A 22,898-nucleotide genomic window follows, 5' to 3' on the forward strand; every position below is an offset into this window, starting at 1 on the left:
GTGGGTTCAGTAGCGATTAGTTGTGTCTCTGGAACGGGTGTGTATTTAAGTTTTTGAGGGTAGCCACAGGTCGCACTGAGTATGTTTTATTGCCTGGTCTCGTTCTTTAATTCAACAAGAGCGCCATCAGTAACTCTGGATTTTATAGTTCAAGTACAGTATTTGGCCGTTATACTACGTTCATCGTAAGAATAAACCTGATGTAATCGTTACACCATGTATTATTCCACTGGAATCTCATCGAGTTGCGTTTCACATGGAGCGAAAGCCGAGCTGACTGGAGTACAAAAAAAAATGGTTCAAATGGCTCTGAGCACTATGGGACTTAACTTCTGAAGTCATCAGTCCCCTAAAACTTAGAACTACTTAAACGTAACTAACCTAAGGACATCACAAACATCCATGCCAGAGGCAGAATTCGAACCTGCGATCGTAGCGGTCTCGCGGTTCCAGACTGTAGCGCCTAGAACCGCTCGGCCACTCCGGCCGGCGACTGGAGTAAAGTACGATGATAAGGATACGTTTTGCGCTGTGCGTTACGCGTACATCGACTGAGCGACAGAACGGGACAACAGCTTTACCACCGCGTTTAACTTTGAGAGCACTAACCTGCAGTGATTTGAACGTTGCAGTTAAATCGTAAGAAGGGACGAGCACACAAATAATGTAGCTTCGAATGTCATTTAATTTTTAAAGAGAACGTAATACTGCTTAGCTATAGTCCAGCAATAAAGCATGTTTCTTAGGGGACCAGACAGAAAGCATTACACGCGCTCGTTCTTAGCTAACATAGTGTTGTAATTAAAAATAGGGGTGATGCAAATTCCTAACTTGAACGCAGGGTAATCGATCTGCGTGAGGTATGTGTGACGCAAAAGTGTATTCTAAGGATTTCACCATACAGTTAAATACTGAAGCCACGGAACGGATTACTTACGGTCAGTCGCCTGGTGTTGTCTCAATTCCTCCCGCATGCGAATCCGAGAAAGGCATTTCAGTACTGGGCCTGTCATCAACCACGTCGGTGACGACTCGATCAACAACAGAACTCACATCCTGTCACAAGCGCGACAGCGAGCGCAAGTGGAGATTGCAAAATTCGTAATTTACCTGCAGCTGTGCCTGCAACACAAGCGCCATTGTCTCACACTGCTCCGCACACTTGTAACAATACACCGATGTCTCGTAATGCCGCGTGTTTAACATCCATCTCCGCCGGTGAAGGGTTACTTAGAAACAGGCAGTTTGCCACGTATTCGTCAGACGGAAAGCGGATAAACCAGGTGGTTTTTATCAGTGCGTTCCACAACGGCATGGAGGCTCAAGAGATAAGATTTGTTGTTGGTTACACCCAAGGTGACGTTCTTTTGTGGGCCACTGAAATGGCGGGACGTTGTCACAGTTACGAGCAATCTGAACGCGCTTGTGTAAGTACTGGTTGGAAGCCGTTCAAGAAAGATTAAGACGAAGTCTTTAAACAGACTGCATTTAGTGGCAAGCTTGAAAGCTTTCGAAGAGTATTTAAGTACGACCACATGTTGGACAATTCCCATATCACAGGTGAATGTACTGGAGATATTGAAGAGCCGACTTCCGCCACACATAAGGGAAAAACCACATCAGAACACAACACGATACTGAGTACTTTTTGTCAGTTTTGGATTCCATCGACCTGATTTATGAAGAGGCGCCACGGCAACATAAAGCAGTAGATGAAGAAACACCTCAACCCGTCTTTGGAAACTAACCTGTAAGTAATAATGTTACTACGCAACAAGTACGGCAACCATACCCGACACAGTACATACAAAAAGGGATGGATTTGGTAATGAAAATGGGAAAAACAAAAGATTTAGGCGAGGTTGTCAGAACAATAGGAACAATTACAACGGGCAAGCGAACTACGGTCCGCCAGTGCAAGGCTATGTTCTGTCAGTGAACTGAAGAGCGAGCGAGCAAGTCCCCACTGTGCCTACCCAGCTACGTCACGAGGCGCTTCTACAGGCTGTAGTGCCGGCCCTGCCGCGGCGCGCGCTTCATATCTGTGGCGACGCCGTCTACAGATACGTCCCGGCGGCGTTTCTTTTTAGATAAATAATGAATGCAAAAGACGACAGCTTCTTCCGAAACACAACATTATAAAGTAAGTAATATTAACATAAGAACGGAAGTCAGGATTCTGATACAAACACAGAACCGAGTGCCTGTTCATGTGAATGTATCTTCCCTCTACTGCTATATGTAAAGCGAACCCAGTATAGTGCAATCAATCTGTAGAATTTAAGGCTTGTTCTTATTTCGTGTTTCTACTAAAAGCTAGAAATTTTCTTTGAAGGGTTCCGTCGAAACTTGACAATTCTTGCAACACGAAGAGTGATAAAATAGTAAGGATAACTTTATATTTCCGCTTGTGGTATTAGTCCTATTTGCGCTACATCTTTTGTCACTGTCTTCGTAAACATGTCTGAAGAGTATGTGTATAATGTTATGCATATTGGGTATTTATTCTATTGTCAGCTGTCAAAAAGGTTACATGTATTTTGGTAGTATCAAGGATTATTTGTTTTGTATATAAATAGATTAGAGAATCTGTATTAAATTTTGTTATAAGAATGGAATAAAGTGTATCAAATTTTTAGTATATTGCCAACAGGCCTTAAAAGACAGCGGATTTACTACCATGGATGAGATTAAAAATACACAGTTAGGAGACCTATAAACTGTCCCGAAGAAACCGTTCCAAATTTGTTTCGGTAATTGGAAAAATCACTGGCATAAGTGTAGAGTATCTACTGGGTAATATTTTGAAGAGGTTAACATTGCTGTAAATTAACAAATAAAGTTCTTACCAAAAAATAAAAATTAATATGTGAACGGAACTCTTATGTCAAGCTTTTGACATAGAAGTCCAGAATCGGTGTACAAGTGTCGAAGGAAATTTTAGCAGTGTTTAGCGTAGTTATTGCGCTTTTAAGCATTATGTCTTAGAATTAGTTGACTAGTAACCGAGATAGAGATTTAGCGACAGAATATATTCAAATGCTGGCGTTCCCTAAGCATCAAAGGTTTTACGTGATTAAATCACATTCTAAATTAATTAATTTTATCATAAAGTTCTTAAATTATTACTGATTTTGTACAACTAGTGATAAAGGTATTTATTGCTTTGAATCACATTTGACTGTATTTATTTTGGAAAACTGTTTAACACTTCTTTTACCATGTAGTACATTTCTACCAAAAGAAACTTTGTAGTGTATGAGCAGAGTCACGCTTGAAAGAATGCACAACGTATTTCTTAAGAAATTACTTATCGCCCTATTTACATACACCTTACTTTACAGGTCACCATCAACAGTGTCACTGTCACTATCATTGTCATCGTCGTCGTCGTCGTCGTCGTCATTTTCTAAATTAATAACTATGGCTTCTAGTAGGCCTTAACCCAGTAGTCTCAAGTGTCTCCACGTAGAGGCATTATGCACTCCTGTCAACTTGAGTTATCGTTTCAAAACCTGTTACAGTTGGGACTTTCCACTTCATTTTTTTAATAATCATTCAATCATTTCCCTTTTATTCGAGGACCTAGTCGGAGCTTTGTTATTCTCCTTGTTGTGACTTGAAGTGTTGTCCATTACAAAAACGAAGTTCGGTGGCAGATTCGGAATTACTTTAGTCGATATCCAATTTGAAACATTTTCGTAGTTCATTTGCCCACGGTAGCCCCTGTTGCATATCCTGCTTTACAAATTAACTGTGCGTTGGATTAAACCCCATCTTTTTACTCAATATTGACCACTGTAATCCTGTTGCTTCAGCTAACATTGTCGATAATGCTATCAACGCAAGGGCCCTGCCAACATTTTCTGTAAGTAATATTGTTGTCCACACAAGTTTCATCAATATAAAACAAATTTTCTGCCTAGCTCCCTTAATTTCCTCACTTGGTTTGGGTACTAACATCGCCAGTCAATTATATCCGTTCTCTCTATCGGAATCTTACGTTTATTTATTGATCTTTTCCAAGTAAATCCCATTTCATGCCGTGTCTTATGTTAGACATCTTTCTGCAAAAGGAAATAGATTTTTTTTACACGGCAGTAGGTAATGTCCGTAATGTCGGCATTATTTTTTTGTTTATGTGAAAGTCCTCCATCGTTTGTCGAATGAACGATTTTGTGAAACTGCCTATAACGACCTCCCAAAATTGTCAGTCTTACCTCGTGGCGGTTCCAGTAAACCACGCGGTCTCTTTTCGCGTTTCTTCCTTCTGCGTCCTATTGCGGCGAGGCTGACGTTTGCGTAAATTGCAGCCCTCTGACTGGGACTGGTAATATTAGCCAACAGTTCTTTTTGTGCCGCCTCTTCAACACATGATGTTGTAACATTAGAGACGATCGAACGCACGTTACTCCATAAATACCTCCTCTTCTCCAAACTCTGCACATTTTCTTGCAATGCAGGGTGATTATCCATAGCGAAGAATATCAGTAAGCGTACGGAACTAGCTGTCTGACACTGGAAATTAAGATCCCACGAACAGAACGACGTCTATCACTGCACGCCGATCTACAGCGCTAGGCAGGTTAAGGGGCAACTGATTTTGGGTGGCCCTGTAGGCCAGTGGCAGGGTTCGTCTGGGAAAGGCCACTTCCCCCACCAAAAGGGCTGCTCGCTCTTGAGTTTACAGACAGTGTCTTATGTAAAACATCTTTCTGCAAAAGATCCGCCGCCAGTTACGTGGTAACAGCCAGCCGATGCTGTAGCAAGCGGTCGGCTACAATCAAATGCCGCGCGCTGTGCCTCAGCCCACTTTCAGACAACATAATAGCGCGAACTGTTATTTCACAACTACGAATTCAGGCGAAAATGGGTCACCCGCAGCCAGTGACACCAATTGCCGTACCACAACACACACCGTACATCTCGCTGAAATTACTCCAGTCCGGTGACTGGAGGTTAACGCTCCTGCACCGGGGTTCCAAACTCCAACAGGTCGCAGTGAGGCCCCACGCTGCTGACCAGGTAGCGAGTGCGGCCAGTACACCTGTAAACACATGTTTTGTGAGATGCGACGAACAAGGTGACGTGAAAGATGATTTATACTGACATGAGGAGGAAGTTCAGGAACAGTTGTACGAAGAGCAGGTACAGGCAGTTACAAAGACAACGATATCTGGCATAGAGGTACACTTAGTTCTAGACACAGGTGCAACGACTAACTTAATGTCGACTGAACTTTTCCAAGAGTTAAAGAAAAATAGGACACTTTAGTCAAATGTCATTTCCTCATCATTGACAAATTAATAGGGGATGGACAAGTTTACGACATGAGACGCAAATTGACATAGAAAATGGTAAATGATACTTCAGTGTAAGTGAAGAGGTATTTTCTGTCGATTTAATAAAAATGTCAGACAAGAAGGTCAGTCAGAAGGAGGAGTCTGATGTGGCAGTTCAATTTGTATTTCCTACTGTATTAATTTGTAAACAGTCACTATAATCAACAAGTGCAAACAAGTTCACACCAGCATTGGAGACGAATTTGGTTATCTAGAAAGCTACTTACGATAGTTTACATGTATTCTAGAATCGACAGATCTTGGACTGTTATTGGCACACTAAGAAAATGCATTTGGCACCCTAAACATTCCGTCGTTTTAGGAAGTTAAGGAATTTCAGGGGCATGTTTTTTGTTTGGCTCTAGCTTTAAAAGCAGCGATGTGTATCTAACCGTTTGCAACTCTGTCGCTTATGTATAATTATTATGGTCTAAACATGTGTTTTACGAGCTGACTGCTTGACATGTTTTTCTTAATATGGCATCTTCTATTGCGACGTGGCGCTGTGGCCGTTTACATATTCCGGCCACATATTAAAAGAGTGTTACAACTGTGATGATAACGGAAAGAGAAAATTGGTTGTTATTATTTTATCTAGTGTTATTAAGAGCTTAAAGAGTAGCTCTGCAGCTTCTTTGTGACAGTACTTCATTACCTAAAGACCACGGCAGTCGTCTCTTGCCGATACACTATGGTGACGTCATAACACACAGACTCGCTTCTCATTCATTACGAACGGCTCTGCACTGCGACATATCCTAGCCCTGAAATCGAGTGAGCCTGGCCTTTTCGTTCTCACTAGAATAATACATTAATTTCTCTACAAAAATCCATGCTTTTCTGAAGAGATGATTTTTTTTCCGTTTAATACGACACTTTTTTTTTCTAGCACAGCTATTAACTCACTTTGAAAGTGTCTAAATGGTCGATATCTCTCCGATCGTGTCTAACTCACCAGAGTACAGCTTGTGTTCGCCTATACAAACGGATCATGTGCTCTCTGTTGGCAACATGCTAATAATATTCCTGCGGCGCCTTACATCTCGAAATTCTACCGTAGTCGGTTTTACGTTTTTGGTATATATTAACACAATCCCACAATCTTTTTGAATGACCACGAAACAAAGTTGTCATTTCTATTTCCGCTTAATAAACGTGCTATCCGTCGTGTTTCAACAGTCGACATCGCAAAGCTGTACCACAAATCGGCGCGATTTGTTTATCTACGAGACTATCTCGATGTCATTGGCCAATATGAGAGAAACCCATCTGCGGGACATTTACGATGATAGAATTGTTCTCTAGTATTCGAATCTCCGGTTTCCCAGTAATATACTTCAGTAGGGAAGCGTTTCTGGTACTCAGTCCGTTTTTCTGAACATCAAACAGAAGGGACTGCTACTACGTAGCATATAGGGCAGTCTTTCCAAGCCGATCTGCCAATAGCTGTTCTCTCTTATCACGCAAACTCTGTGATACCTATCCTGGAAATGTGCTTGTGACCACAGCAAGCCTCTCGCTTAGTGGCGAGGGCCACGGCAAACAGTGGCCGGAGACAAGACACCCCCTGACTCTGTGCACAGCGGTGTGACTGTGTGTTCACTCTTTGAGAAGTTTTGTCGCCGTGTCTAAACGCCTGATGCTCTTTAGTGAAATGTGTTTGCAGCAGTGCCCATCTTCCACTTCTTTCCACAACAATCGTAATCCTGATCGCGTAACAAATCAGCTATGAACGCTTCAATGGCCGTGCACGAGACTCTTGAACATCCATCTGCCCGCAGTCCCTTCCTCGCCTTCCACCACCGCATCATGATTCCACTGGCGTCTGTCAGGAATCCGTGATCTCCACTGTCTGTTAATGTCTCCCGTTCATATTACACAAAGACTGATAGGTTCTCTTCGTCAAGGACAGCTGTATTGCAGAGACCATGCGCGTAAAAATTATGATTCACGGGACATCGACGTTTGATGACCCTAGCAAAGCCGATTAATGCTTAACATATAACCACATGGTTAGAGAAAAACGGATTCCGAAATTTTCCTCACCTGAATGTTGTGTTCCGTGTTGTCCTCGTCTGTGTCGTACCGTTCATCTTGACTGCTGAGTAGCAGGTATTAGATACCTACATGGACGACTTGAGGCAAAATTCACCACATTTCAGTCAAAACTAAATAAATACAACAAATGAGGGCAACTGTGCTAAGTTGTGTTTCATTGTCGGTGCATTGGGAACTGACCAATGGTGCATTGTCTCTCGTTTCATTAATACCGATGCTGTAGCGGCTCATATGTTGCCCCATAATAATGTGACAGACGCTTTTGTCACGACATTTATATATTTACAACGTCGCTTGAGGACTTTTTGTAATCAAGAAAGATATTTTACATCTTACATAGTAACACCATGGTTAAACGTATCGCATTTTCTTTCACGTACTTACCGTCTACGTAATTTTAAAGTTGTACATTGCTACCAACGCATTTCGTCATTTTGCCGTTTCCAGCAGTTTCTATGGACTCTTGAGAATTCGACTATCATTATGTCATTTGCTACGACATACTTACGTTAATTAAGTGGTGACTAATTTTTTTACTCATTTTTCATTTACTTTGATCTTTTAAGACATCTTCAAACATTAAACATGGACTTGTGATTTTCTTCATTTCTAAAGAAGTACTATCTGGTACGTCGGCTAAGTATGATAAAAGTGTATGTAATGTTTTAATTTTTTCTTGTTCTCATCCTGAAGACTGGCTAGTCCAGAGACTGTGTTCATGCGTACGTTTTCTGTGAATTTCCTTTCATTTTGAGTAAAGACGTCCCTATGTCTTAAATTACGTTCCCGCATCGCGAAAGCAGCATCAGATCCGCATTCCTAACTTGTACCGATTATGAGCACATTTAGATGTAAATCGCAAATGCAGATAGTAGTAATGTAAAAGTTGAATTTATTTTTTCGTTAACTTTCCGTCTCCTGCAACCAACACAGCTTTGTCGCTGCCTCAGCGACTGATTGTTGCTGTTTGCTCCGCGGAATGTTGGCGGTTTTAACTCTCCCGCGAGCATTGGCGGTTATATGAAGTAAATGAGAACGGTAAAGAAATTTACATGCACGAGTTCATTACCGAAATGAGAGTGAATCCATATTTGACGCGGCGACTACATTTATAAAGTCAGCCCACAGCGCAACGTCGCATATCGCTCCAGTTGCCAGATGCGTGTCCACTCCCACATGTGGGTCACACTGACAGTCGCTGGCCAGTCTCTCCATTGTAACGCACCCGCACACTTCCTGTTTCGCACTCCGCACATTCGTGGATGACCTTCTGTCTCAGCTGCCTCCAGCTCTACGCTTCTGAGAAGGAGGCGATTCTATGAGAAAATCTCCCGATAAATATGTGTAGAAATTGTCACAATGCTTTTATCCTAGCCAATTAACACATGTGATACTATTATTATACTCACTTGGATGACACGCGTTGTACGGAATAGGAACAGGTATAATATGTGGAACGTATTTACACTCCATGGTTTTGAAGACATATATAATGGATAGAAAAATTGCTCTGGAGTCAAGGCGAAGTCTTAATCATCTAAGTAGGATTAGCGGATATGTTGTCTCTAGCCACTGCTTGTGAACATATAATAATCAAGTTGACAGCATCATCGGTTTTTTTGTTTTTGTTGTCGTGGTCTTCAGTCCTGACACTGGTTTGATGCAGCTCTCCATGCTACTCTATCCTGTGCAAGATTCTTCATCTCCCTGTACCTACTGCAACCTACATCCTTCTGAATCTGCTTAGTGTATTCATCTCTTGGTCTCCCTCTACGATCTTTACCCTCCACGGTGCCCTCCAATACTAAATGGGTGATCCCTTGATGCCTCAGAACATGTCCTATCAACCGATCCCTTCTTCTAGTCAAGTTGTGCCACAAACTTCTCTTGTCCCCAATCCTATTCAGTACCTTCTCATTAGTTATGTGATCTGCCCATCTAACCTTAAGCACCACATTTCGAAAGCTTCTCTTCTCTTCTTGTCCAAATTATTTATCGTCCATGTTTCACATCCATACATGGCTACACTCCATACAAATACTTTCAGAACCGACTTCCTGACACTTAAAACCTATACTCGATGTTAAGAAATTTCTGTTTTTCAGAAATGCTTTCCTTGCCATTGCTAGTCTACATTTTATATCCTCTCCACTTCGTCCATCATCAGTTATTTTTCTCCCCAAATAGCAAAACTCCTTTACTACTTTAAGTGTTTCATTTCCTAATTTAATTCCCTCAGCATCACTCGACTTAATTCGACTACTTTCCATTATCCTTGTTTTGCTTTTGTTGATGTTCATCTTATACCCTCCTTTCAAGTCACTGTCCGTTTCATTCAACCGCTCTTACAGGTCATTTGCTTACAATGTCATCAGCGAACCTCAAAGTTTTTATTTCTTCTCCATGGATTTTAATACCTACCCTGAACTTTTCTTTTGTTTCCTTTACTGATTGCTCAATATACAGATTGAATAGCATCGGGAAGAGGCTGCAACTGTGTCTCACTCCCTTCCCAACCACTGCTTCCCTATCATGTCCTTCGACTCTTATAACTGCCATCTGGTTTCTGTACAAATTGTAAATAGCTTTTCGCTCCCTGTATTTTACCCCTGCCACCTTCAGAATTTGAAAGAGAGTATTCCAGTCAACATTGTCAAAAGCTTTCTCTAAGTCTACAAATGCTAGAAAAGTTGGTTTGCCTTTCCTCAATCTAGCTTCTAAGATAAGTCGTAGGGTCAGTATTGCCTCACGTGTTCCGGTATTTCTACGGAATCCAAACTGATCTTCGGTAATTTTCACATCTGCCAACACCTGCTTTCTTTGGGATTGGAATTATTATATTCTTCTTGAAGTCTGAGGGTATTTCGCCTGTCTCATACATCTTGCTCACCAGATAGTAGAGTTTTGTCAGGACTGGCTCTCCCAAGGCTGTCAGTAGTTCTAATGGAATGTTGTCTACTCCCGGAGCTGTGTTTCGACTCAGGTCTTTCAGTGCTCTGTCAAACTCTTCACGCAGTATCATATCTCCCATTTCATCTTCACCTACATCCTCTTCCATTTCCATAGTATTGTCATCAAGTACATCGCCCTTGTATAGACCCTCTATATACTCCTTCCACCTTTCTGCTTTCCCTTCTTTGCCTAGAACTGGGTTTCCATCTGAGCTCTTGATATTCATACAAGTGGTTCTCTTTTCTCCAAAGGTCTCTCTAATTTTCCTGTAGGCAGTATCTATCTTACCCCTAGTGAGACAAGCCTCTACATTCTTACATTTGTCCTCTAGCTATCCTTGCTTAGCCATTTTGCACTTCCTATCGATCTCATTTTTGAGACGTTTGTATTCATTTTTGCCTGCTTCATTTATTGCATTTTTATATTTTCTCCTTTCATCAATTAAATTCAATATTTCCTCTGTTACCCAAGGATTTCTACTAGCCCTCGTATTTTTACCTACTTGATCGTCTGCTGCCTTCACTACTTCATCCCTCAAAGCTACCCATTCTTCTTCTACTGTATTTCTTTCCCCCAGTCCTACCATTTGTTCCCTTACTCTCTTCTTGAAACCCTGCACCGCCTCTGGTTTAGTCAGTTTATCCAGGTCCCATCTCCTTAAATTCCCACCTTTTGGCAGTTTCTTCAGTTTTAATCTACAGTTCATAACCAATAGATTGTGGTCAGAGTCCACATCTGCCCCTGGAAATGTCTTAGAATTTAAAACCTGGTTCCTAAATCCCTGTCTTACCATTATATAATCTATCTGAAACCTGTCAGTATCTCCAGGCTTCTTCCATATATACAATCTTCTTTTATGATTCTTGAACCAAGTGTTAGCTATGATTAATTTGTGCTCTGTGCAAAATTCCAGTAGGCGGCTTCCTCTTTCGTTTCTTACCTTCAATCCATATTCACCTACTACGTTTCCTTCTCTCCCTTTTCCTACTAACGAATTCCAGTCACCCATGACTATTAAATTTTCGTCTCCCTTCACTATCTGAATAATTTCTTTTCTTTCATCATACATTTCTTCAATTTCTTCGTCATCTGCAGAGCTAGTAGGCATATAAACTTGTACAACTGTGGTAGGCGTGGGTTTCGTATCTATCTTGGCCACAATAATGCGTTCACTATGCTGTTTGTAGTAGCTTACCCGCATTCCTATTTTCCTATTCATTATTAAACCTAGTCCTGCATTACCCCTATTTGATTTTGATCTGTTTTTTATGGAAGCGAAATTCAAACTCAGTGCGAGAACCTGTTTTAATTCGGTGCAATGGATCTAACTGTTCACGTCCTGTTTCTACAAATTGCATTCGTTAAACGGTAACAGATAAAAATGATCTGTTAATTCACTGAAAAGGCGATGACAAGGAAAAAGCTCGTGTCTTAGATATTATTGTGTCGTGTCGCTGGGCAGCGTCGACTGGCAGAACGCAGACCACCAACGCTTTAATTTACGGCTTTAATTTACGGCGCTCGTTGGAGCATGTGAAACTGTGGACATACACCACCTATCATGTGTTCGACCGTACAGATACACGGAGGGAGCATGCATCCATTCTTGCCGTGTTTAGGTTCGAAACCAAATGGATTAGACAGTTACATTGTCTATACATGGAATCAAGTACTGATTTCAACAACTGACTTTGTTGTATTAGTGTCACACATGTAGTAATTGAATTAACCTACTTTCCCCAAGAGTCGCAATGTTAATTCGATAACTATCCTTGTTACGTTTGGACAAGTGGAACGCCAGCAAACTTTTCAAACAGTGCCCTGACAATTCTTTTTTTTTTTTTCATAAACGACAGAATTGCAGCAATTCGATGGATACCTGTCGCTGTTGGACTGTGGCTCATTTAGCTGGCCGCTTCCGCAGAATAGGTTTGGCGGGAAGCACGTAGCCTTCTGGCCATTTCCTCAGGAGTGCGTGTCACATGTGGCATTATGCGTTAAGAAGTGACATCTCCGCCATGTCCGATTTTTACACGGAATGAAGAGCTATGACTTGTGCTTAAGCCAGCACAGATACCGACACAATATCGAGATACGAATCGTGATGTACCAGAAAACGCTACTTGGCTTTTGTTTCACGTGTGTTTGTGGCGGTCGGCAAGACTTCCGTCATAAGACACAGCGGCAGCTCGGAATGAAGAGCTATGACTTGTGCTTAAGCCAGCACAGATACCGACACAATATCGAGATACGAATCGTGATGTACCTGAAAACGCTACTTGGCTTTTCTTTCACGTGTGTTTGTGGCGGTCGGCAAGACTTCCGTCATAAGACACAGCGGCAGCTCGGAATGAAGAGCTATGACTTGTGCTTAAGCCAGCACAGATACCGACACAATATCGAGATACGAAGCGTGATGTACCAGAAAACGCTACTTGGCTTTTGTTTCACGTGTGTTTGTGGCGGTCGGCAAGACTTCCGTCATAAGACACAGCGGCAGCTCGGAATGAAGAGCTATGACTTGTGCTTAAGCCAGCACAGATACCGACACAATATCGAGATACGAATCGTGATGTACCAGAAAATGCTACTTGGCGTTTGGTTCACGTGTGTTAGTGGCGGTCGGCAAGACTTCCGTCATAAGACACAGTGGCAGCTCGGAATGAAGAGCTATGACTTGTGCTTAAGCCAGCACAGATACCGACACAATATCGAGATACGAAGCGTGATGTACCAGAAAACGCTACTTGGCTTTTGTTTCACGTGTGTTTGTGGTGGTCGGCAAGACTTCCGTCATAAGACACAGCGGTAGCTCGGAATGAAGAGCTATGACTTCTGCTTAAGCCAGCACAGATACCGACACAATATCGAGATACGAAGCGTGATGTACCAGAAAACGCTACTTGGCTTTTCTCTCACGTGTGTTTGTGGCGGTCGGCAAGACTTCCGTCATAAGACACAGCGGCAGCTCGGAATGAAGAGCTATGACTTGTGCTTAAGCCAGCACAGATACCGACACAATATCGAGATACGAATCGTGATGTACCAGAAAACGCTACTTGGCTTTTCTCTCACGTGTGTTTGTGGCAGTCGGCAAGACTTCCGTCATAAGACACAGCGGCAACTCGGAATGAAGAGCTATGACTTGTGCTTAAGCCAGCACAGATACCGACACAATATCGAGATACGAATCGTGATGTACCAGAAAACGCTACTTGGCTTTTCTCTCACGTGTGTTTGTGGCGGTCAGCAAGACTTCCATCATAAGGCACAGCGGCAGCTCGGAATGAAGAGCTATGACTTGTGCTTAAGCCAGCACAGATACCGACACAATATCGAGATACGAATCGTGATGTACCAGAAAACGCTACTTGGCTTTTGGTTCACGTGTGTTTGTGGCGGTCGGCAAGACTTCCGTCATAAGACACAGCGGCAGCTCGGAATGAAGAGCTATGACTTGTGCTTAAGCCAGCACAGATAACGACACAATATCGAGATACGAATCGTGATGTACCAGAAAACGCTACTTGGCTTTTCTCTCACGTGTGTTTGAGGTGGTCGGCAAGACTTCCGTCATAAGACACAGCGGCAGCTCGGAATGAAGAGCTATGACTTGTGCTTAAGCCAGCACAGATACCGACACAATATCGAGATACGAAGCGTGATGTACCAGAAAACGCTACTTGGCTTTTGTTTCACGTGTGTTTGTGGTGGTCGGCAAGACTTCCGTCATAAGACACAGCGGTAGCTCGGAATGAAGAGCTATGACTTGTGCTTAAGCCAGCACAGATACCGACACAATATCGAGATACGAAGCGTGATGTACCAGAAAACGCTACTTGGCTTTTCTCTCAAGTGTGTTTGTGGCGGTCGGCAAGACTTCCGTCATAAGACACAGCGGCAGCTCGGAATGAAGAGCTATGACTTGTGCTTAAGCCATCACAGATACCGACACAATATCGAGATACGAATCGTGATGTACCAGAAAACGCTACTTGGCTTTTCTCTCACGTGTGTTTGTGGCAGTCGGCAAGACTTCCGTCATAAGACACAGCGGCAACTCGGAATGAAGAGCTATGACTTGTGCTTAAGCCAGCACAGATACCGACACAATATCGAGATACGAATCGTGATGTACCAGAAAACGCTACTTGGCTTTTCTCTTACGTGTGTTTGTGGCGGTCAGCAAGACTTTCATCATAAGACACAGCGGCAGCTCGGAATGAAGAGCTATGACTTGTGCTTAAGCCAGCACAGATACCGACACAATATCGAGATACGAATCGTGATGTACCAGAAAACGCTACTTGGCTTTTGGTTCACGTGTGTTTGTGGCGGTCGGCAAGACTTCCGTCATAAGACACAGCGGCAGCTCGGAATGAAGAGCTATGACTTGTGCTTAAGCCAGCACAGATACCGACACAATATCGAGATACGAATCGTGATGTACCAGAAAACGCTACTTGGCTTTTCTCTCACGTGTGTTTGAGGTGGTCGGCAAGACTTCCGTCATAAGACACAGCGGCAGCTCGGAATGAAGAGCTATGACTTGTGCTTAAGCCAGCACAGATACCGACACAATATCGAGATACGAAGCGTGATGTACCAGAAAACGCTACTTGGCTTTTGTTTCACGTGTGTTTGTGGCGGTCGGCAAGACTTCGGTCATAAGACACAGCGGCAGCTCGGAATGAAGAGCTATGACTTGTGCTTAAGCCAGTACAGATACCGACACAATATCGAGATAAGAATCGTGATGTACCAGAAAACGCTACTTGGCTTTTCTCACACGTGTGTTTGTGGCGGTCGGCAAGACATCCGTCATAAGACACAGCGGCAGCTCGGAATGAAGAGCTATGACTTGTGCTTAAGCCAGCACAGATACCGACACAATATCGAGATACGAATCGTGATGTACCAGAAAACGCTACTTGGCTTTTCTCTCATGTGTGTTTGTGGCGGTCGGCAAGACTTCCGTCATAAGACACAGTGGCAGCTCGGAATGAAAAGCTATGACTTGTGCTTAAGCCAGCACAGATACCGACACAATATCGAGATACGAAGCGTGATGTACCAGAAAACGCTACTTGGCTTTTGTTTCACGTGTGTTTGTGGCAGTCGGCAAGACTTCCATCATAAGACACAGCGGCAGCTCGGAATGAAGAGCTATGACTTGTGCTTAAGCCAGCACAGATACCGACACAATATCGAGATACGAAGCGTGATGTACCAGAAAACGCTACTTGGCTTTTGTTTCGCGTGTGTTTGTGGCGGTCGGCAAGACTTCCGTCATAAGACACAGCGGCAGCTCGGAATGAAGAGCTATGACTTGTGCGTAAGCCAGCACAGATACCGACACAATATCGAGATACGAAGCGTGATGTACCAGAAAAAACTACTTGGCTTTTCTCTCACGTGTGTTTGTGGCGGTCGGCAAGACTTCCGTCATAAGACACAGCGGCAGCTCGGAATGAAGAGCTATGACTTGTGCTTAAGCCAGCACAGATACCGACACAATATCGAGATACGAATCGTGATGTACCAGAAAACGCTACTTGGCTTTTCTTTCACGTGCGTTTGTGGCGGTCGGCAAGACTTCCGTCATAAGACACAGCGGCAGCTCGGAATGAAGAGCTATGACCTGTGCTTAATCCAGCACAGATACCGACACAATATCGAGATACGAAGCGTGATGTACCAGAAAACGCTACTTGGCTTTTGTTTCACGTGTGTTTGTGGCGGTCGGCAAGACTTCCGTCATAAGACACAGCGGCAGCTCGGAATGAAGAGCTATGACTTGTGCTTAAGCCAGCACAGATACCGACACAATATCGAGATACGAAGCGTGATGTACCAGAAAACGCTACTTGGCTTTTCTCTCACGTGTGTTTGTGGCGGTCGGCAAGACTTCCGTCATAAGACACAGCTGCAGCTCGGAATGAAGAGCTATGACTTGTGCTTAAGCCAGCACAGATACCGACACAATATCGAGATACGAATCGTGATGTACCAGAAAACGCTACTTGGCTTTTGGTTCACGTGTGTTTGTGGCGGTCGGCAAAACTTCCGTCATAAGACACAGCGGCAGCTCGGAATGAACAGCTATGACTTGTGCATAAGCCAGCACAGATACCGACACAATATCGAGATACGAATCGTGATGTACCAGAAAACGCTACTTGGCTTTTCTCTCACGTGTGTTTGTGGCGGTCGGCAAGACTTCCGTCATAAGACACAGCGGCAGCTCGGAATGAAGAGCTATGACATGTGCTTAAGCCAGCACAGATACCGACACAATATCGAGATACGAAGCGTGGTGTACCAGAAAACGCTACTTGGCTTTTGTTTCACGTGTGTTTGTGGCGGTCGGCAAGACTTCCGTCATAAGACACAGCGGCAGCTCGGAATGAAGAGCTATGACTTGCACTTAAGCCAGCACAGATACCGACACAATATCGAGATACGAATCGTGATGTACCAGAAAACGCTACTTGGCTTTTGTTTCACGTGTGTTTGTGGCGGTCGGCAAGACTTCCGTCATAAGACACAGCGGCAGCTCGGAATGAAGAGCTATGACTTGTGCTTAAGCCAGCACAGATACCGACACAATATCGAGATACGAAGCGTGATGTACCAGAAAACGCTACTTGGCTTTTGTTTGACGTGTGTTTGTGGCGGTCGGCAAGACTTCCGTCATAAGACACAGCGGCAGCTCGGAATGAAGAGCTATGACTTGTGCTTAAGCCAGCACAGATACCGACACAATATCGAGATACGAAGCGTGATGTACCAGAAAACGCTACTTGGCTTTTCTCTCACGTGTGTTTGAGGTGGTCGGCAAGACTTCCGTCATAAGACACAGCGGCAGCTCGGAATGAAGAGCTATGACTTGTGCTTAAGCCAGCACAGATACCGACACAATATCGAGATACGAAGCGTGATGTACCAGAAAACGCTACTTGGCTTTTGTTTCACGTGTGTTTGTGGCGGTCGGCAAGACTTCGGTCATAAGACACAGCGGCAGCTCGGAATGAAGAGCTATGACTTGTGCTTAAGCCAGCACAGATACCGACACAATATCGAGATACGAATCGTGATGTACCAGAAAACGCTACTTGGCTTTTCTTTCACGTGCGTTTGTGGCGGTCGGCAAGACTTCCGTCATAAGACACAGCGGCAGCTCGGAATGAAGAGCTATGACCTGTGCTTAATCCAGCACAGATACCGACACAATATCGAGATACGAAGCGTGATGTACCAGAAAACGCTACTTGGCTTTTGTTTCACGTGTGTTTGTGGCGGTCGGCAAGACTTCCGTCATAAGACACAGCGGCAGCTCGGAATGAAGAGCTATGACTTGTGCTTAAGCCAGCACAGATACCGACACAATATCGAGATACGAAGCGTGATGTACCAGAAAACGCTACTTGGCTTTTCTCTCACGTGTGTTTGTGGCGGTCGGCAAGACTTCCGTCATAAGACACAGCTGCAGCTCGGAATGAAGAGCTATGACTTGTGCTTAAGCCAGCACAGATACCGACACAATATCGAGATACGAAGCGTGATGTACCAGAAAACGCTACTTGGCTTTTGGTTCACGTGTGTTTGTGGCGGTCGGCAAAACTTCCGTCATAAGACACAGCGGCAGCTCGGAATGAAGAGCTATGACTTGTGCTTAAGCCAGCACAGATACCGACACAATATCGAGATACGAATCGTGATGTACCAGAAAACGCTACTTGGCTTTTCTCTCACGTGTGTTTGTGGCGGTCGGCAAGACTTCCGTCATAAGACACAGCGGCAGCTCGGAATGAAGAGCTATGACATGTGCTTAAGCCAGCACAGATACCGACACAATATCGAGATACGAAGCGTGGTGTACCAGAAAACGCTACTTGGCTTTTGTTTCACGTGTGTTTGTGGCGGTCGGCAAGACTTCCGTCATAAGACACAGCGGCAGCTCGGAATGAAGAGCTATGACTTGCACTTAAGCCAGCACAGATACCGACACAATATCGAGATACGAATCGTGATGTACCAGAAAACGCTACTTGGCTTTTGTTTCACGTGTGTTTGTGGCGGTCGGCAAGACTTCCGTCATAAGACACAGCGGCAGCTCGGAATGAAGAGCTATGACTTGTGCTTAAGCCAGCACAGATACCGACACAATATCGAGATACGAAGCGTGATGTACCAGAAAACGCTACTTGGCTTTTGTTTGACGTGTGTTTGTGGCGGTCGGCAAGACTTCCGTCATAAGACACAGCGGCAGCTCGGAATGAAGAGCTATGACTTGTGCTTAAGCCAGCACAGATACCGACACAATATCGAGATACGAAGCGTGATGTACCAGAAAACGCTACTTGGCTTTTCTCTCACGTGTGTTTGAGGTGGTCGGCAAGACTTCCGTCATAAGACACAGCGGCAGCTCGGAATGAAGAGCTATGACTTGTGCTTAAGCCAGCACAGATACCGACACAATATCGAGATACGAAGCGTGATGTACCAGAAAACGCTACTTGGCTTTTGTTTCACGTGTGTTTGTGGCGGTCGGCAAGACTTCGGTCATAAGACACAGCGGCAGCTCGGAATGAAGAGCTATGACTTGTGCTTAAGCCAGCACAGATACCGACACAATATCGAGATACGAATCGTGATGTACCAGAAAACGCTACTTGGCTTTTCTCACACGTGTGTTTGTGGCGGTCGGCAAGACATCCGTCATAAGACACAGCGGCAGCTCGGAATGAAGAGCTATGACTTGTGCTTAAGCCAGCACAGATACCGACACAATATCGAGATACGAATCGTGATGTACCAGAAAACGCTACTTGGCTTTTCTCTCATGTGTGTTTGTGGCGGTGGGCAAGACTTCCGTCATAAGACACAGTGGCAGCTCGGAATGAAAAGCTATGACTTGTGCTTAAGCCAGCACAGATACCGACACAATATCGAGATACGAAGCGTGATGTACCAGAAAACGCTACTTGGCTTTTGTTTCACGTGTGTTTGTGGCAGTCGGCAAGACTTCCATCATAAGACACAGCGGCAGCTCGGAATGAAGAGCTGTGACTTGTGCTTAAGCCAGCACAGATACCGACACAATATCGAGATACGAAGCGTGATGTACCAGAAAACGCTACTTGGCTTTTGTTTCGCGTGTGTTTGTGGCGGTCGGCAAGACTTCCGTCATAAGACACAGCGGCAGCTCGGAATGAAGAGCTATGACTTGTGCGTAAGCCAGCACAGATACCGACACAATATCGAGATACGAATCGTGATGTACCAGAAAACGCTACTTGGCTTTTGTTTCACGTGTGTTTGTGGCGGTCGGCAAGACTTCCGTCATAAGACACAGCGGCAGCTCGGAATGAAGAGCTATGACTTGTGCTTAAGCCAGCACAGATACCGACACAATATCGAGATACGAAGCGTGATGTACCAGAAAACGCTACTTGGCTTTTCTCTCACGTGTGTTTGTGGCGGTCGGCAAGACTTCCGTCATAAGACACAGCTGCAGCTCGGAATGAAGAGCTATGACTTGTGCTTAAGCCAGCACAGATACCGACACAATATCGAGATACGAATCGTGATGTACCAGAAAACGCTACTTGGCTTTTGGTTCACGTGTGTTTGTGGCGGTCGGCAAAACTTCCGTCATAAGACACAGCGGCAGCTCGGAATGAAGAGCTATGACTTGTGCTTAAGCCAGCACAGATACCGACACAATATCGAGATACGAATCGTGATGTACCAGAAAACGCTACTTGGCTTTTCTCTCACGTGTGTTTGTGGCGGTCGGCAAGACTTCCGTCATAAGACACAGCGGCAGCTCGGAATGAAGAGCTATGACTTGTGCTTAAGCCAGCACAGATACCGACACAATATCGAGATACGAAGCGTGGTGTACCAGAAAACGCTACTTGGCTTTTGTTTCACGTGTGTTTGTGGCGGTCGGCAAGACTTCCGTCATAAGACACAGCGGCAGCTCGGAATGAAGAGCTATGACTTGCACTTAAGCCAGCACAGACACCGACACAATATCGAGATACGAATCGTGATGTACCAGAAAACGCTACTTGGCTTTTGTTTCACGTGTGTTTGTGGCGGTCGGCAATACTTCCGTCATAAGACACAGCGGCAGCTCGGAATGAAGAGCTATGACTTGTGCTTAAGCCAGCACAGATACCGACACAATATCGAGATACGAAGCGTGATGTACCAGAAAACGCTACTTGGCTTTTGTTTGACGTGTGTTTGTGGCGGTCGGCAAGACTTCCGTCATAAGACACAGCGGCAGCTCGGAATGAAGAGCTATGACTTGTGCTTAAGCCAGCACAGATACCGACACAATATCGAGATACGAAGCGTGATGTACCAGAAAACGCTACTTGGCTTTTCTCTCACGTGTGTTTGTGGCGGTCGGCAAGACTTCCGTCATAAGACACAGCGGCAGCTCGGAATGAAGAGCTATGACTTGTGCTTAAGCCAGCACAGATACCGACACAATATCGAGATACGAATCGTGATGTACCAGAAAACGCTACTTGGCTTTTGTTTCACGTGTGTTTGTGGCGGTCGGCAAGACTTCGGTCATAAGACACAGCGGCAGCTCGGAATGAAGAGCTATGACTTGTGCTTAAGCCAGCACAGATACCGACACAATATCGAGATACGAAGCGTGATGTACCAGAAAACGCTACTTGGCTTTTGTTTCACGTGTGTTTGTGGCGGTCGGCAAGACTTCCGTCATAAGACACAGCGGCAGCTCGGAATGAAGAGCTATGACTTGTGCTTAAGCCAGCACAGATACCGACACAATATCGAGATACGAAGCGTGATGTACCAGAAAACGCTACTTGGCTTTTGTTTCACGTGTGGTTGTGGCGGTCGGCAAGACTTCCGTCATAAGACACAGCGGCAGCTCGGAATGAAGAGCTATGACTTGTGCTTAAGCCAGCACAGATACCGACACAATATCGAGATACGAAGCGTGATGTACCAGAAAACGCTACTTGGCTTTTGTTTCACGTGTGTTTGTGGCGGTCGGCAAAACTTCCGTCATAAGACACAGCGGCAGCTCGGAATGAAGAGCTATGACTTGTGCTTAAGCCAGCACAGATACCGACACAATATCGAGATACGAATCGTGATGTACCAGAAAACGCTACTTGGCTTTTGGTTCACGTGTGTTTGTGGCGGTCGGCAAGACTTCCGTCATAAGACACAGCGGCAGCTCGGAATGAAGAGCTATGACTTGTGCTTAAGCCAGCACAGATACCGACACATCGAGATACGAAGTGTGATGTTCCAGAAAACGCTACTTGGCTTTTGTTTCACGTGTGTTTGTGGTGGTCGGCAAGACTTCCGTCATAAGACACAGCGGTAGCTCGGAATGAAGAGCTATGACTTGTGCTTAAGCCAGCACAGATACCGACACAATATCGAGATACGAATCGTGATGTACCAGAAAACGCTACTTGGCTTTTCTCTCACGTGTGTTTGTGGCAGTCGGCAAGACTTCCGTCTTAAGACACAGCGGCAACTCAGAATGAAGAGCTATGACTTGTGCTTAAGCCAGCACAGATACCGACACAATATCGAGATACGAATCGTGATGTACCTGAAAACGCTACTTGGCTTTTCTCTCACGTGTGTTTGTGGCGGTCGGCAAGACTTCCGTCATAAGACACAGCGGCAGCTCGGAATGAAGAGCTATGACTTGTGCGTAAGCCAGCACAGATACCGACACAATATCGAGATACGAAGCGTGATGTACCAGAAAAAACTACTTGGCTTTTCTCTCACGTGTGTTTGTGGTGGTCGGCAAGACTTCCGTCATAAGACACAGCGGCAGCTCGGAATGAAGAGCTATGACTTGTGCTTAAGCCAGCACAGATACCGACACAATATCGAGATACGAAGCGTGATGTACCAGAAAACGCTACTTGGCTTTTGTTTCACGTGTGTTTGTGGCGGTCGGCAAGACTTCCGTCATAAGACACAGCGGCAGCTCTTAATGAAGAGCTATGACTTGTGCTTAAGCCAGCACAGATACCGACACAATATCGAGATACGATGCGTGATGTACCAGAAAACGCTACTTGGCTTTTGTTTCACGTGTGTTTGTGGCGGTCGGCAAGACTTCCGTCATAAGACACAGCGGCAGCTCGGAATGAAGAGCTATGACTTGTGCTTAAGCCAGCACAGATACCGACACAATATCGAGATACGAATCGTGATGTACCAGAAAACGCTACTTGGCTTTTCTTTCACGTGCGTTTGTGGTGGTCGGCAAGACTTCCGTCATAAGACACAGCGGCAGCTCGGAATGAAGAGCTATGACTTGTGCTTAAGCCAGCACAGATACCGACACAATATCGAGATACGAATCGTGATGTACCAGAAAACGCTACTTGGCTTTTCTCTCACGTGTGTTTGTGGCGGTCGGCAAGACTTCCGTCATAAGACACAGCGGCAGCTCGGAATGAAGAGCTATGACTTGTGCTTAAGCCAGCACAGATACCGACACAATATCGAGATACG

Source organism: Schistocerca piceifrons, unplaced genomic scaffold (genome assembly GCF_021461385.2).
Source record: "Schistocerca piceifrons isolate TAMUIC-IGC-003096 unplaced genomic scaffold, iqSchPice1.1 HiC_scaffold_1870, whole genome shotgun sequence".
Taxonomy (NCBI): Eukaryota; Metazoa; Arthropoda; class Insecta; order Orthoptera; family Acrididae; genus Schistocerca; species Schistocerca piceifrons.